Raw genomic sequence first — 18,844 nt, 5'->3', positions numbered from 1 at the left:
GTAACAAGCAGCAAGAAAGAAATGGTAATTTTAAAATTACCAAAAACAAAGTCCAGAACCAGACGGATTCAAAGCAGAATTCTACCAGACATTCAAAGAAGAATTGGTACCAATCCTTTTGACACTATTCCACAAGACAGAGAACAAAATCATTCTATGAAGCCAGCATCACTCTAATACCCAAACCAGGAAAGGACATAACCAAAAAAGAAAAGAAAACCACAGGCCAATCCCTGATGAACATAGATGCTAAAATCTTTAACAAAATACCAGTTAATCAAATTCAACAACATATCAAAAAGATAATCAACCATGATCAAGCGGGTTTCATACCAGAGATGCAGGGATGATTTAACATATGCAAGTCAGTAAATATGATACATCACATAAACAAAATTAAAAACAAAAATTACATGATCATCTCAATAAATGCAGATAAAGCATTCAACAAAATCCAGCATCCCTTTATGATTAAAACTCTCAGAAAAATCAACATAGAAGGGACATACCTGAAGGCATTAAAAGTCATGTATGACAAACCTACATCCAACATAATGCTGAATGGGGAAAAGTTGAAATCATTCCCTCTGAGAACTGGAACAATGACAAGGATGCCTACTCTCACCACGCCTCTTCAACATAGTACTGGAAGTCCTAGCCAGAGCAATCAGACAAGAGAAAGAAATAAAGGACATTCAAATCAGTAAAGAGTAAGTCAGAGTCTCACTGTTTGCTGATGATATGTTTGTTTACCTTGAAAACCCTAAGGACTCCTCCAGAAAGCTCGTAGAACTTGTAAAAGAATTCAGCAAAGTTTTTAGATACAAAATTAATATACACAAATCAGTAGATCTTCTATACACCAACAGCAAACATGCTGAGAATCAAATCAAGAACACAACCCCTTTTGCAATAGCTACAAAAAAAAAAAAAAAATACTTACGAATGTACCTAACCAAGGAGTCAAAATACCTCCACAAGGAAAACTACAAAATACTGCTGAAAGAAATCATAGATGACGGGAACAAATGGAAACACATCCCATGTTCCATGGATGGGTACAATCAATATTATGAAAAATTACCATACTGCCAAAAGCAATCTACAAATTCCATGCAATTCCCATCAAAATACCACCATCATACAACACGGAAATTAGAAAAAATAATTCTAAAATTCATATGGAACCAAAAAAAGTACCCACATAGCCAAACCAAGACTAAGCAAAAAGAACCAATCTGGAGGCATCACACTACCTGATTTCAAACTATACTATAAGGTCATAGTCACCAAAACTTGCATGGCACTGGTATAAAAATAGGCACATAGGTTAATGGAACAGAATAGAGAACCCAGAAATAAACCAAAATACAGCCAACTGATCTTTGACAAAGAAAACAAAAACTTAAAGTGTGAAAAGGACACCTTTTCAACAAATGGTGCTGGGATAACCGGCTAGCTATATGGAGAAGGAAGAAACTGGATCCTCATTGCTCACATTATACAAAAATCAACTCAAGATGGATCAAGGACTTAAACCTAAGACCTAAAGCCATAATAATTCCAGAAGATAACACTGGAAAAATCCTTCTAGACTTTGGCTTAGGCAAGGATTTCATGACCAAGAACCCAAAAGTAAATGCAATAATAACAAAGATAAATAGCTGGGACTTAATTAAACTAAAAAGTATTTGCATGGCAAAAGGAACAGCCAGCAGAGTAAACAGAAAACCCACAGAGTAGGACAAAATCTTCATAATCTATACATCTGACAAAGTACTAATATCCAGAATCTGCAATGAAGTAAAACAAATCAGCAAAAAAAAAAAAGAAAGAAAGAAAAAAAATACCACCAAAAAGGAGCTAAGGATATGAATAGACAATTCTCAAAAGAAGATATACAAATGGCCAATGAACATATGAAAAAATGCTCAACATCACTAATGATCAGGAAAATGCAAATCAAAACCACAATTCAATACCACCTTACTCCTGCAAGAATGGCCATAATCAAAAAATCCAAAAACAGTAGATGTTGCCATAGATGCAGTGATCAAGGAACACTAATACACTGCTGGTAGGCATGTAAACTAGTATGACCACTATGGAAAACAGTGTGGAGATTCCTTAAAGAACTAAAAGGAGAACTACCATTTGATCCAGCAATCCTACTACTATGTACCCAAAGGAAAATAAGTCATTATACAAAAAAGTTACTTGCACATGCATTTATAGCAGCAAAATTTGCAACTGAAAACCATGGAAGCAGTCCAAATGCCCATCAATCAATGAATAGATAAAGAAATGTGAGATATAATACATATATGTATATATATATGATGGAATATTACTCAGCCATGAAAAGGAATAAATTAATGGCATTCATGACCTGGATGAGATTGGAGGCTATTATTCTAAGTGAAATAACTCAGAAATGGAAAATCAAACATCATATATTCTCACTTATATGTGGGAGCTAAGCTATGAGGACACAAATGCATAAGAATAATACAGTGGACTTTGAGGACTTGGGAGGAAGGGTGGGAGCGGGAGAGGGATAAAGACTACAAATAGGGTGCAGTGTATACTGTTCAGTGTATACGGGTGCACCGAAATCTCACAATCACCACTAAAGAACTTACGCATGTAACCAAACACCACCTATACCCTCATAACATATGAAAAAAATTAAAAAAAGTTTAAATATTTAAAAACTAGAAAAAAGAGCTATTAAAGGAATTGAATCCTTTAAATCCTTTGAAATTAAAGGAATTTTCCAATGCCTCCTCTAAAAAAAATTTAAAAATAGGAAAGCCTGGATGATTTCCAAACATTTAAGGGGGGAAAAAACACCAATTTTACACAAATTTATGCAGGAATATTTTTAAAGAGAAATGTTTTCCAACCAATTTTGTAGGACCAGCATGCCAGCATGACATTAATATTAAAACCTGATAAAGAAAATTAGAAGCCAACCTTCCTTATATCAAAATTCACTTAAAAATTTAGCAAAAAATTATGGGACATATAAAATGATAATTCATCAATACTAAGTGGGCTTGATTCCAGAAATGTAAAATTGGTTAACACATTTGAAAATCAATTAATGTAATTCAACACATTAAGGAGAAATTTTCTATTATTTCAATGGACATGGGAAGTTCATTTGATAAAATTTAATACCCATTTGTGATACTTTTTAACTCTTAGTAAAGTAGAAAAGGAAGAGAACTTCTTCCTTAGTCTGACGAATGACAGCTACAAAAAAAAACCTATAGCAAACATAAAGTTAATACTAAATATCAAAAGCTTTGACTTTCAGATCTTAAATAAGATAAGGCTGTCAGCTAACATCCCTTCCATTAAACAGTGTACTGACTATCTTAGGACAATAAAGCAAAAAGAAGAAATAAAAGGCATGATAATTTGAAAGAAAAAAGTAAACTGCCATTATTCAGAGACCACGTGATTACTACATACAGGCATTCCCAAAGAAGCTACAATTAGAATTAATAAGTAACTTGAAAAATATTTATGCAGATATTTTCCTATGCCATGTTCTAGAGGCTTTATCATTTTACTGGTCACACATATGTAGAGCTACAACCCACTGGAAATACTTTTGTGTATTTTGTGTATTTTGTGTAAGGTAGGGGGTCAAATTTTTATTTTTTTATATAGGGATACTAAATTAACTTAGTATCAAGGATTTAAAATACATCCTCTCACCACTTCTCTTCAGTGCCGTGGATTTTTAAATCAACTATGAATTCCATGTGATCATGAACCCTCTCTTCTGTACCATTTACCTCTGTGTGTGTCCTTGTGTCAATAGCACATTATCTGAAAACTCTCCAATATTGTTCATCTTTAAAATCACCGGGCATGGTGGCTCACGCCTGTAATTACAGCACTTTGGGAGGCCGAGGCAGGCAGATCACAAGGTCAGGAGTACAAGACTGGCCTGACCAGCATGGTGAAATCCCGTCTCTACCAAAAATACAAAAATTAGCTGGGAATGTTGGAACACACCTGTAATCCCAGCTACTCGGGAGACTGAGGCAGGAGAATTGCTTGACCATAGCAGGCAGAAGTTGCAGTGAACTGAGATCACACCACTGCACTCCAGTCTGGGCAACAGAGAGACACTCCATCTCAAAAAAAAAAAAAAATTGCCTTAGCTATTCTTGGCCTTTACATTTCTATATCCATTTTAGAATCAGCATGCCAACATTCACAAGAAAGAAAAATTCTTACCAATTATATATTATACATATATAATTATTATGTTAAGACAAATAACACTTATAACATATCTTTCTTATCTCAAAGTTAATATACTTGTTAAGAAACATTTGCTGTGGATGCAGTAACATTACTTCTCTCAGTAAGTCAGATGCACATCTGTTAACATACTGCATGCCCTTTAAAACATCTACATGTGGTGCTTAGGCTACTTATTGTATTGGGAATTCATTTTGAGTCATTTCCTGAATTTTTTTTTTGTTTAAAGTGTTTTATTGAGTTTAGGGCATGTAAATATAAATATTCTCTGCATAAACATCCACCTCAAACATGTCCCAGTGAGAAATATTTATGCCTCATGAAGTTTGGTTATTAAAAACCAAGTGGCATCAAACAGGAAGATGTTCTGAGAGGTATGCCAGTAGTCACTTCATGGAACAAGAAGACAGAAATGCCATGAAATGTCACCTGTGGGCCAGGTGTGGTGGCTCATGCCTGTAATCCCAGCACTTCGGGATGCTAAGGTGGGAGGCTGTCTTGAGATCGAGAGTTCAAGGGCAGCCTGGGCAACATAGGGAGATTCCATCTCTACAAAATAAAAATTAGGCAGGTATAGTAGAATGTACCTATGGTCCCAGCTATTCAGGAGGATTGCTTGAGCCTGGGAGATTGAAGCTGCAGTGAGATGTGATCCCACCACTGCACTCTAGCCTGGGTGACAAGGCAAGAGACTGTCTCTAGAAAATAAAATAAACAGTCACCTGTTATTTTGAATCTTGGCAATCATTAATTTAAAAAGAAGTCAATGTTCTGTTGTATGGTTTCTATCTGGAAACATTTAGTTACTCTGTGATGGACAAGTGGAAGGTGAATAGTTGGGTTCTAGCAGCGTTTTGGAAAAGAGAGATAAGTTGTGGTGCTTTACAAGGGAGTGCTTATTGGGATGGGCCATGGACTCAAAGCTGAGACAGACAACTGCAGAGGCTGATGCCCAGTGAAAAAAATGTCCCGGTAGTTTTCTACTATGGAAGTTTTAAAGAAGGTTTTAAGCAGGTTTCTGTTATTTCCAAGACTGAAAGTGATATATGAGGCTTATTGGACCAAAATGTTGTCAAAATGGACTAGGCTGATGAAGAAAAGTCAAGATCTTCCCTCCCACCTTCTTCCTTTCCCCGGTTTTTCTGATTCTTCCTTTTTTTTTTCCTTTCCCTCTTTCCTGCATCTTTCTCTTCTTCTGTTTTCTCAATTTCTGACTTCTTTAGCCTAATTTACTCTTTCATTTCTAAGTATTTTCTAATTTCTTTTCTTCCCCTGTTCTTCTATTTCCAGATTCAATCTTATCCTTGTTATCTATCTTTCTGTGGCATGCCAGGATTGGAGAAGAGTGCATAGCCAGGTGACAACAATGATTAGTAAATAACAGCTCTCTTTCAACCCTCCTTGTCTTTCTGTTAACTTACAGATCGTACGGAATTGTTATTTGTATAGTGTTTCTTTTTATTTATTTATTTATCTGAGATGGAGTCTTGCTCTATCGCCAGGCTGGAGTGCAGTGGCGTGATCTCGGCTCACTGCAACCTCCGCCTCCCGAGTTTAAGCGATTCTCCTGCCTCAGCCTCCCAGGTAGCTGAGGCATGACACCATGCCCAGCTAATTTTTATATTTTCAGTAGAGATGGGGCTTCACCATGTTAGCCACGATGGTCTTGATTTCCTGACCTCGTGATCTGCCCACCTCAGTCTCCCAAAGTGCTGGGATTACAGGTGTGAGCTACCACGCCGAGCCTTATTTCTTTTTAAATAGTGTCTTACCTATATATTACGTGTTACGTTTTTCAAAGTCTCCTTGTATTAATCTGTTCTCAAACTGCTACGAAGAAATACCCAAGACTGGGTAATTTATTAATATAAAGGAAAGAGGTTTAATTGACTCATAGATCTGCATTGCTGGGGAGGCCTCAGGAAATTTATAGTCATGGCAGAAGGCAAAGGAGAAGCAGACACCATTTTCACAGGGTGGCTGGATGGAATGCGTGCCGAGCAATGGGGAATCCCCTTATAAAACCATATAAAAAGAACTCACTACCATGAGAACAGCATAGGGGCACCCATCCCATGATTCAATTATCTCCACCTGTTCCACCCTCGACACATGGGGGTTATGGGGGTTACAATTCAAGATGAGATTTGAGTGGGGACACAGAGACTGACCATGTCACTCCCATATTTTTTACATCATGCACGTCTCATCACACCTCACTGGCAAGTTCAAGGAAACCTGCTCCTCCAAGTATTCTACTCAGTAGGGAGGGAGATCAGTTATGGGCACAATCCTCTATACACCAGCCATTCCTGTTCTTACAGAGAGTTAACTATTTGCCCTTCAGCCTTAATTTAAAAGTTTTGAATTCATTAACAATGCAATTTTCAAAATGAGGTTTGGTACAAGATGCTTAATAACTAAAACCTAGATTCCATGCTGGGATTTCAGAGGACCAAGCTCAGACCCCGGAAGGCAGTAATTTGAACTCAGACACAAGAATACTGACACTACAGTCTTGGGCAACACTTTATGGTTTACAAAACCCATCTCTATGCATCGTTTCACTGCAACTGGCAACACCCTTGTAGAGGACGTGGGTCTACCTTTAATTAATGAGAATTGTCGGTTGCTGTGCTCCCATCCCACCTTGAAGGTGGTAGCATTTGTCTCACCCAGACTGGGGCCTCTGGCCATGAACTGTACATTATGCAGCACTAATGATGCAATTAATCCCCTACATTAGCTGACACATCATTCCTTAAAGTAAAAATTTCCAAGTTGAAACCTTAAAAAAAAAAAATAGTTGAAAAGGCAAAGCTAAGGTCCAGCTAAAAAAGACTTGTACAAGGAGTCTTACTTCATTCTCAGCTTCTTCCTATTATATTGACAAATACACTACTTTAATCTCTCTCTACCAGGCCTTGGACACAGTGGTCAAGAGGCCACTTTATTAGAGTTTCTTTTTTTCATCCATTGGTTGGAAGAAAGGTTATGGGTACGAATACCTCACAGCCAGTATTAAAAGGACATACTGGCAGGAAAAAAAATTATATAGTCAGTCTTGCTAAATTAGTTTACCTAAAATTGTATGTGTGAGTGATTTTAATCAAAATCTAATTTCCCCTCTTTTTAGAGTAACTGAAATGAGATTTTTCTAATTTACTTTTTGCGGTTCAAGTTTCTCATAATTCTTCTATGGTAGTGACAGCACCGTGAACGCGTCTGCTGCTACAAAGCATTAAAAAAAAATTAGATTTTCAAATTGATGTGCTAAATTAAAAATGTTTAATGTTTCTCATCAAAAGGCACAGGAGTATGCAAGGGGCCTCCAGTATAGTTTAAAGCGCAATATTTTTTTTTCATCTGTTTCTTTAATTCACGACCCAGGGCCACTGTACTGTGAAAATTAACAAGCTATAAGTAAAGGAGTCCTTGTAAGCAGTGTCCTCTCAGAAGCTTCCTTTTAATTTCCTCCCATCCCTTGACATGGTGACCTTAAGGATGTCATACTAAAAAAGGATGTGAATGCCTTGGGTTTGTTTTTTGTTTATTTGCTTGTTGTTGGGTATGTGGGGGGCGGGGGGGGGGGGGTGTGCATGTGCATGTGTATGTGTTTATTTCTGCCCCTGTTGGAGTTTGCCAGATGTTATTAGGATTTGTGAGCCTCTGAGTGATTGTAACTCCCAGGCTTGACTAGCTAATTCCAATAATTTAGAAAATCATATTGCTTCTGTAACTTGCCTCCAGTTGTTATGTTAAAATCCAAGCTTCTGCCCTGACTGGATGCCTGCTGCCTAGCTCAAGGCAAGGCTGGACATATCCCAAGAGCCACATATCCAGACTTTGGAAGATGACTCAGCAAGTGAAGAAGGCTTAGAAGGGGATTTGCAGTCTTGTACTCAGCTTTTATGTGCATTAGATTCCCCCCAAGTAGCATGTGAGTGTTCAGAACCATCTCTTGCTGAAATTGAATTTTATTTCTGAGATACTGGTGAATATAAGATCCAGTTCTCAGATACCACAGCATTTTCTGCTTTTATAAAGTAGGGTATAAGGTTCCATTAGAATTGAGGCAGCTAATCCTTTATGGCCCCTCTCTCCACCATTCCTGGCATGGTGTGGTTAAAGAAAATGGGTTTCTAGAAAGAAAAACAAACTTGCCTATGGCCACACAGTAATTCCCAGCAGAGCCAGGCCAAGAACCTAGGTAATCTGGTACTCATTTCAATGATATCTTAAATCCATGGATTTAACCCATCCCAGTGAAGTATCTCTTGGTGCCTGGTTTGACTCATAGCAAAACCATCAGCCCCCATCCCACAAGCAAGCATGAAAAGACATATTACCATTTAATGCTAAGTAACATCAGCCATACATATTGATCAGAAAAAGGTAAAGAAGAGAGAAGACAGAGACTATGGCCCCTTCCACCCCTCAATGGTCAAAGCCTTTGACACATTTTTCTAAAGTCACTGAGTCTTTAGAGCAGCTCTAGTTTGTTTTTCTCTCCTTTTTCTGCCATCCACACTTCATTCATCAAACCACATTACTTCTTATTTTTTGCCAGTTCATATCTCTCCCTTAGATCAAAGTGACGCTTCATGGACTCTAGATCACCAAAGCTCTGCTATATGGAAGTTCCAATAAAGCATGTGTTGGAAACAGTTTCCAATGCAACAATATTGATAGACTGGACCTTTAAAAGGTGATCAGACCATGAGGGCTTTGACCTCATTAATAGATTAATATCATTGCTGCAGGAATATGTTCTTTATTGCAAGAGTAAGTTTGTTATAAAAGCAAGTTTAGTCGTTTCATGTTTTCATGCCCTCTCTTTGCCCTTCCATCACGGGATGACACAGCAAGAAGACCCTCACCAAATGCAGCTTTTGGTCTTGGACCTCCCACCCTCTGGAACCTTGACCAATAAGTTTCTGTTTATTATAAATTACCCACTCTCAAGTATTCTGTTATAGCAGTGGAAAACAGACTAAGACATTACCCAAGACATTAGACTTCTAAATAAATAATAAGGTCTTGATCTATCCACAGAGTACACATTTCTAGAAAGCACCTACATAAAAATTCTAATGGTGGGAATTTTGGTTGCTGTGGGTTAAGGGAAAGAACTATTGGAAGTCATCTTGGCCTTGAGGTATCCTGGGTCACACCACACAAAGAGCAGGTCTGGCTTTGCTTCTCCATCACCAGATAAAGCAAGCTTTTGTGCTATTATTTTCCAACACTATTAGAAGCATTGAAGTAATATGGAGAGGTCAGCAAAGATTCCGTCTTGATGGAGGATGGTAGAAAGATCCTAGTTCATTATTTTTTCTGCCTTCACATGTTCTATCAGTTCATGCTGACCTAGGCCAAAATCCTCACCCACCCCAACCTACCCCCAAAAACTCAGTTTAATTTTTGTTTTGAAAAAAATTCCATATTCTTTCTCCCTATTCACTTGTTCTGGGATTTTCAATATGTCATTAGGCTGCTTTGTGGTTTCACATAACTGTGCATATTATTTGTTTTATGGAAGCTGCAATTAAGCCAAGTAATAATGTGTTGATGTCATCTTCTCCCTTGGCATAGTGTAAGTATAATGAAAAAGGTGACCGCACTAGTGCTGAGAAGGTGATACTTTCTGCATAGTGCTGTGGATATTAAAGCCTGAGGACAAAAAAAAAAATCCATTCTCCTAGAAATTAGAAATACAATTATGATGAAATTAGCCTCCTCTACCAAGTTGCAAACAAGTTTCCTGAGACTGCGGCTGTATCTTATTCATCTTTGTACAACCCCTATAGCTTATTCATGGCAGGTATTCAACAGTTACTGACTTTATAAAGAATTTAAAGACTTTGATGGGAACCCTGGTTGTCAGTGACCATCAGTTATCATTTCCTAAACTGCGACGCTTTACCCCATAGGAACTGATATTTCCTGAACTGTACTTAGGAGCCTTGGAGTTGGCAGGTCCAATGGGGCAGTAAGACAAGAAGGGGTCTAAGGTTCTACTAGGTACTAGGACATGTAAGACAAAGGGTAAGAGGGCAGGAGCAGGAGAGACAGCCAGTGGCTCACTGAGTCAAAGAGCTTGAACCTCAAAGAATCTCTTTTATTTTTCAGCATCAACTTGTATCTCAAGCTAGAACAAAATGAGGAAGCAAAACTTCTGAAACAATGGGGTAACTGTGAAGACTGTGAAGACAAAGCCTGCAAAGACTTCATGGTTTCAAGGCTTAGTAATGAATGCTTACTTGAAAGAAGTGTGTATCTAGGGCTATGTTGTAATCCCAACTCATCATCATTCAAAACATCCTAAACATCACTTATCTTGGAGTTTTAATAATAAGAAAATGTAAGTTTTAACCTTTGCACCAACAAATTTTACGTAGAATGAATGAGTCGGAGTTCTCCAGAGAAACAGACTAATAGGATACAGATATATATTATATATAAAGGGAGATTTATTGTAGGAACTAGCTCAAACAGTTATGGAGGCTGAAAAATTCCATTATCTGCAAGATAGAGAAATAAGAAAGTCAATGATGAAATTCAATCCAAGTCCCAAAGCCTGAGAACCAGGAATGCGGATGTCCAAGAGTAGAAGACAGATGCCCCAGCTCAAACAGATAGAGTAAACTCGCCCTTCCTCTGCCATTTTGTTCTATTGAGGCCCTTTAACAGGTTAGATGATGCCCACCCACATTGGTGAGGGCCATTTTCTATACTCAGTCTACCAATTCAAATGCTCATCTCTTCCAGAAATACCCTCACAGATACACCCAGAAATAACGTTTTCACAGCCGTCTGGCCATCCCCTAGCCTAGTCAAGTTGACACATAAAATTAACCATCTTATAGGGCATCATGTAAATAAAAGTCTGGCAATGAAGGTACTCACAAAACCATTTAAGGCAACAAACTGTTTTTAAGCACTTTAAAAGCTCACACTGATGTATAAACAATAAAAGTTAATTACATATCATTCTGATACATTCACAAAAAGATCTATATTTGGCAAAACATCCTGGCAACGTTTTCTTAGCCCAGCATATTTACTGCACCCATTTGAAAGTAATAAAGATGGCATTTCTGAAAAAGTATCCCATAATTCAAACTATTCACTGCCCCCTCTGTAAGCACAAACCACAGAGATTTCACTGTAAATCTTGAGAAAATGCTCTGCCTTATAAAATGCTACCAATTCGCACTTTAAGTTGCTTAAGTACAGAGTCAAGAAGCGTCAACTAGTCACAGAATCTTAGACTACTGGAACTAAATAAGTAAATTCTAAGATTACTTGGCCTCACCACTACATTATACTGATAAAGCAGTCTTGGGAAAGTTAAAAATTTTGCCCAAAGTAAAGCAATGATATGTAGAATTAGGACTTGAACCTTTGTGCCTCCTACCTCCCAAACTATACTAATTCAAAAGATTGCAGATCGAGCACCTTATGTTGCTTTTATTCTGTAACAAATAATTTTGGAATTACAGAGGAAGCTGCTGTGGAACAGGGACTCCAACTGACAGCAGGATTCTAACTGCACAATGATTTTGTATGCTCCTGTTCTCATCTTCCATATAACAGCAGACATAGTGTATTTCTGCTTTTCTAAGGTATAGTATGTGCTTCTAGACTCTCCATGGGCCTGTTTTGTGGATGAGTCTAATCACACAGAGGACACTTCTTACTTGATAGTTACATGGAGAGATAATGTATTTTTTTCCAGCTTAGCCCCAAAGCAATCAGTTGACAAGTCCAGAGAAGACCCCTGCGGTAAAGTGAAATATAAAGACTCTCTGGGTAGCAGGTGTTTCCCTTTTAATGACAGCTTAACTGGTGAAGTGTTGAGCAGAACACTGCTGTTTATTCCCGCTGTTTGCAGTGGGCTGGAAGCCAGCCCAAACCTGCCTTGGTGACATTTCAGGTCAGACTATTATATCAGGAAATTCCCACATAGCCAGTGGACAGTGGCGGGCTGCAGCCTGCACACTTGTAACTAGATCCAGAAAAGCAGAAATTCAAGGAAAGATGGGCACCCTAGGTCTGTGGTGCAGAATGAAGGTTTTAAGGGGCAGAAGAGAACGAAGTACAAGCTTTGCCTGAAATCTACATGTCTCTGGTTAAAGAAGAAAATTACATAGTAGATGATGACATGAATGGAGAACAAATGAAATCATGTTTAAGACTGCAGTGACTCATCTTCTCATTCTTTCACACAGTAGATCTATGTCATTAAGCTCCTCGAATGGTAAAGTACCCACTAGTCCGTGGATGAGTATTTGAAAGCTAATATTCTTCAACCTTCATTAAATGTATAATCTGGCAGAGTAGGACAAATGTATACAAATAACTTTTAAGTACAGTAAAATTGACCTAAAAACAAAGTTCTTTCCTAATTTGAAGGCTGCAAAGGATACTTTTCTGATCAAGGGTACTAGAAAAGACTTAAAGAAAACATGAATTTGCATAAGGAGTAGGACTTCCATCTATTAGGAGAAATAAAATAACTTTATAAGCTTAGCAATCAATATGAATTGAAGATTGGGAAAAGGGATGCAGACATGTTAGGGAATACTAGGAAAAAACAAGGACCCCTATGTTAAATGGAACAAGGCTCTTTGTAGGAAAATAATAAATATTAAGCCTGAAAGTACAAATTTGGTTAATATGGTTGAAGTGTTCATAAATGTGAATGAGAAATGTTTTCTTGCATTGAGAGATATTGAATGTTTTTGATATGAAAACATCAGCCATTTGGTCTAGGTCCCATTACTCACTGCACAGAAACCCAATCACAGAGACAACAAGTATTGCCAAAGAAGAAGGCTTTATTTAAGTGCTCCAGCTGAAGAGATGGGAGATCAGTCTGAAAAGCATCTCTCAAACCAACTAAAATTTGGGGTTTACATAGCAGAGAAGGAATGTAGTATGTGTGAGAAAACAGGAATTAGGAGGGTAAGAAAGAGGAGTTGGTCAACAGAAAGCAGGCAGTCAGTTGGTAAAACAGGAATTAGGGAGAGGTAAGGAAGATGAGTTTCACTTCCTTAATAACATCTGGGAGGCCTGAGAGTCAGTTTCCTAAGAAGGAATTCAGATAAGACAAATGTAAATTTCAAGCTTTAAGACCAGGAGGATCCATTTTTATTTGTCTCAAAAACTGTCTTCTATGGGCTGGTTTCATTTTGGCCAAGGGAGTGATGGCATTGTTTCAGTCTCCACCCAAGGCAGGCAGAGAATAGAAGGAATAAGACACGATGGAAGGGAATGGTAAATGAGGAAAGCAAGGGAAAAGGAGGTCAAATGCGGCTGGATTCATGATGAAAAAAGAAGAAAAACATAGAAGAGGAGAGTGGTAGGAAGGGTAGGAATGAAATACGGCTAACTTGGGGCAACAGGAAGAGGAGTATAGATACATGGCAGCTCAGAAAAAGGTCTAAAGGAAATAGTCAACCAAAGAAAGAAATGGCACACAAAACCAAAGTTCTAGGCTGTCTGTCTTAGACTGTTCAGGCCGCTATAACAAAATGTCACAGACTGGGTGGTTTATAAACAACAGAAATTTATTTCCCACAAGTCTAGAGACTGGGAAGTTCAAGATCAAATCACCAACAGATTCAGTGTCTGGTGAGGACCTGCTTCCTATTCATAGATGTCCATCTTTTGGCAGTTTCCTCACATGGTAGAAGAGGCAAGGGATCTTTCTAGGGCCTCTTTTATGGGGCACCAATCACCCCCCAAAGGCCCCACCTCCTAATACCATCATCTTAAGGGTTAGGACTTTAACACAGACACTTTGATTCAGTCCATTGCAAGTGGTGTTGAGGCAGAATGTGGTTGGGACCCAAAATTTCAAACAGAAGGAGCCCAGAGAAGTTCCCTGAGACAACAGCAAGAAAAAAGAATGATCCACTGCTCAAGAAACTTGCAGTACAACACACACCAATGTCAGTGTCTAATGATATATGTCACTAGTTGGTTGGACATATCAAAAATAAGCAGATAAATGAAAGAAAGAGTTTGGTTTACAAAATGCTTTTCATCCAATTTGTCAACTCATTGACATGACACTGGGTGCAGGAAAAATGGGAGCAGAACTAAAATATGGAATGGCTGGATGATGCTGATTGTATTCACTTAAAACACAATTTTAAATGCAGATTTAAAAAAAAAATAAAAGCTGGTTTGTTAGAAGAAAATGGCAGGTTTGATGTGAGCCATTGAGTTTGAGAAGCTAGAAAAATGTCCAGACAGTGACATTTAGCCAATTGAAATTCATGGATTCAGCTTAGGAGAACAAATGTGTTGTACAAAGGATCTAGACTGTTAAAATATTCACACATTGGTTAGAGTTGAAATGAGGGTTTGTGGAGAAAGACAAAAATGAATAATAATCACACAAATTCAAAAATACATGTTCTAAGTCAGTACATGGGAACTACAGTGAGGTCACCATCAAGACTTCATTAATGAGTTTCTCCTTAGAGGTGATAGATAGATAGATAGATAGATAGATAGATAGATAGATAGATAGACAATCTCAACATAAAATGGATCCAAAAAAAGACAAGAAGAGATACTTCAAAATTTTAAAAAGACAGAATGATTCCTGAAATGAGCTCTATCCCATACTCATAGAACAGTCTTGGCACATGATAGATGATCAACAAATATTGGGTTACTGAAGACGAATATGAATTGATTGTAATTAGAAGATCCATGTCTAAGGAACAAAGACATCAGTGAGAAGTTGGGTTGATCAGAGCTACAGCAGCAGAAAGGAAGACACTTCATAATTCTCTGTGACCCCTGGGCAGACTAAATCATACTGTGGAAATGAACAAATGAGGATATTTCAGGCACAAACTTCCAGGAGTTAGTTTCATGATTGAATGTTTAAAGGCTTCAGGCTATTAAAATCAGAGAACTCTCCCAGTTATGTTTCTAGGCATACCTAGAAACCTTCTAATTATAATTTGGCTCCCATGAAGTTTTTCTACAGGAAGATGTGCTGTCAAATATAAATGAATATTTGTTCCCTTTGGTCATTATATTTCTCACGGTAAATTAATAAATTTCCATTTTGTTTAACATATCATTGTCTTGTGAACTTTATCTCTTACGTCCTCCAGCATGACTGGAGTTCAGTCATTTCTTGGATAACAAAAGGATTACATTTCTAGGTTTGCAGGGCTGAGAGCAAGACTCTGAACCACAGGGAACCCAACAAGTTACAGCATTCTGAAAGCTCTCTCAGGAGCCGGCCTACTGACATCCTTCAACTAGCTGACAGGAATACTTCTAGATGGAGCCACACTGCACATGTTTGGCAAATTAATTTGAGACTCAATAAAATTTTAGCCAACTTTCCAAGAGTAGAAATGATGAACTTTCAAGTTTTCACTGGAATTATAGCAAGCCTTTCTTTCCCGTATTGACAGAAAGAGAAGTATAGTATAGTATATTAAGAATGTATATTCTTGCCTTAGGTTGTTTGGGTACCAATTCAGCTCTACCACTTACAGACTGTGTGAATTTGAGACAGGAATCTGATGTCCATATCAATTTTTTCATTCATAAAATTGAGATAGTAATACTATTCATCTCACAGAGTTAAATGAATTAATATTTATAAATATTTAAATGAAGCTGCTACATTAAAAAAATCTCTGACAATGCCAAATGTTGTCAAGGAGACAGAGCAACTGGAACTCTCATACATTACTGGCAAGAATGCAAAATGGTACAGCCCCTTTGGAAAACACTGTGGCAGTTTCTTATAAAGTTAAAGATATACTAACAATACGATCCAGCAATTTCACTCCTAGGTATTTACTCAAGGGAAATGAAAACAATGTTCACCTAAGAACCACATGCAAATATTCAACCTACTTTATGCATTATTACAAAACACTGAACATAACTCAAATGTCCTTCAGCTGATGAATGGATAAACAAACTGTACTATATCCATGTAATTTAATACTGTCAGCAACAAAAAGGAACAAGCTCTTGATATACTTAACATGAATAAGTTTCAAGTGCATTATGCTAAATAAAATAAACTAGACTCTGAAGGTTACATACTGTATAATTGCAATTATATAACACTTAAGTAAAACAAGAAGAGAAAAGAGATCGGTGGTTGCCCAGGGCTAGGATAATAAGTGTTTACTACAAAGGAATTTAAAGGAATTGGGAGGGTGGAGGGATGAAACTGTTCTGTGTATTGACTGCAGTCAATATGCTATACTATTATATGTATTTAACAAAATTCATAGACCTATACACCAAAAATGCTACATTTTACCACAATAAAAATTATATAAAGGAGGAAAGGGAGAGGAAGAAATTAAGTAAGAGAAGGAAAAAGAGAAAGGAAGAACGAAAGGGAGAATGGGAAGGAAAAATCAGAGAGAAACAATGTCTGGAACATAGTAAATGCTATAGAAATGTCTGTTAAATAAATTTTTTTTAATGTGGCATGTTTTACATAATCATAAGACTCTATTGTCTAAAAAATATTGGTGAAATTATTTCCTAACTCCTTACAGGAATAATACCTAGAGTAGATAAGGAATTTATTTTCCTTATGGGAAAACAACAGAAGATACAGATGAGTAAAAAATCACCCATAATTCCACCATCGAAACATGACCACAACTGAAAACTAATTCATCACCTGCCAGCTTTTTACTATAGGTGAACAAACCATTTTTTAAGTTAGAAAAATGTTTTATACTACACATTTTGTTTTGGAACTACTTTCCACTTAGCAATATGTTCTAAAAATACATAGATCTGCATCGTCACTTTTGAGGACTGCTCATTTATGCTACCAAGACGGTTGCTGAACATTTCATTTGGCTCTATTTCTTCGGTAATATAAACCAGACTGTGTTAAATATTCTTGGTATACATATCTGTGCATACAACATTATTTCTTTATGGTAAATTTCTAGAATGGGAATTGCAGTATTGAAAAAATACACGTCATATAATTTTCATTCATAATACCAAATTACTCCCCAGAAGATTATATAATTTACTTTCAGCAGCTGTGAATGACATTTAGGGCTGTATTTCAGTGGTTCTTTTCCTTCAAAATCTGACAATCTTTTATTTAAAACTACTTTGCATACTATAAATGTTGGGTTTTTTAATGAAATGATTATTAAATGAACCTTGAACACTAGGAAAATTATCGGGCATCAAATGATATAAAATATGATTAGGGTTCTTTCCCATCTTGCAAGATGGCAGGTGAAAAAGTTGAGAAGCCAATACTAAAGAGAAGAAACCTGAAGCTGATGCTGGTGGCAAGGTGGAAAAGGGTAACCTCAAAGCTAAAATGCCCAAGAACGGGAAGCCCCATTGCAGCCACAATCCTGTCCCTGTCAGAGGAATTGGCAGGTATTCTCGATCTGCTATATATTCCAGAAAGGCCATGTACAAGAGGAAGTATTCAGCCACTAAATCCAAGGTTGAAAAGAAAACAAAGGAGAAAGTTCTTGCAACTGTTACAAAACCAGTTGGTGGTGACAAGAATGGTGGTACCCAGGTGGTTAAACTTCATGAAACGCCCAGATATTATTCTACTGAAGATGTGCGTGGAAAGCTGTTGAACCATGGCATAAAACCCTTCAATCAGCAGCGTGAGAAAACTGTGAGCCAGCATTGCCCCCAGGACCCTTCTGATTATCCTCACTGGACACCACAGCTTCAAGAGTGTGGTTTTCCTGAAGCAGTTGGCTAGTGGCTTGTTATTTGTGACTGGACCTCTGGTCCTCAGTTGAGTTCCTCTACAAAGAACACACTGGAAATTTATCATTGCCACCTCAACCAAACTTGATATCAGCAACGTAAAAATCCCAAAACATCTTACTGAGGCCTAACTTCAGGAAGAAGCAGCTGCAGAAGCCCAGACACCAGGAAGGTGAGATCTTTGACACAGGAAAAGAGAAATATGAGATTACAGACAGTGCAAGATTGATCAGAAAGCTGTGGACTCCCAGATTTTACCAAAAATTAAAGCTATTCCTCAGCTTCAGGGCTACCTGCGATCTGTGTTTGCCCTTACAAATGGAATTTATCCTCACAAATTGGTGTTCTAGATGTCTTAAGAAGAACCTAATTAAATAACTGATTTTAAAAAAAAAAAAAAACATGATTAGGAAAACAAATCAGTTCAGCATGTAAAATAATCTTTGTATTATTTGAGGGTGTCACTTACACTATTGTTGGCTACTTTTACTAGGCAGTTTGAGGAGAATTCACTTCATTTTGTATAAAGCGACTTTATTTTGTACGTAGGGACATTTCTTAGAACAATGATGTTCTAAATTTCTCTAGAACATGTAACCATGATACTTTGAAATTTTGTCTTATTGTTTAGCATATTTACAAATAGTCTTGAAGTACACTCACCAGAGTGGCCTCTGTCTTTGGAGCAGGACCCTAAATAAATGACCTTCTACTTTTCTATTAGATACACAAATGGATATTGTCTGCATTTTCTTCATCCAGTTAAATCAAATGTTTTCAGAAG

At 37.4% G+C, this 18,844-nt stretch overlaps 1 pseudogene; it reads left to right on the top strand.

Moving 5' to 3' along the window:
- The first annotated feature begins 17,552 nt into the window (after nt 1-17,552).
- LOC103215607 (large ribosomal subunit protein eL6 pseudogene) lies at nt 17,553-18,410 on the top strand (annotated as a pseudogene).
- Nucleotides 18,411-18,844: the final 434 nt, after the last annotated feature.

Source organism: Chlorocebus sabaeus, chromosome 8, assembly GCF_047675955.1.
Source record: "Chlorocebus sabaeus isolate Y175 chromosome 8, mChlSab1.0.hap1, whole genome shotgun sequence".
NCBI classification, from domain to species: Eukaryota; Metazoa; Chordata; class Mammalia; order Primates; family Cercopithecidae; genus Chlorocebus; species Chlorocebus sabaeus.
The sequence above is the reverse complement of the archived record's forward strand: the minus strand, read 5'-3'. Positions and strand labels throughout refer to the sequence as shown.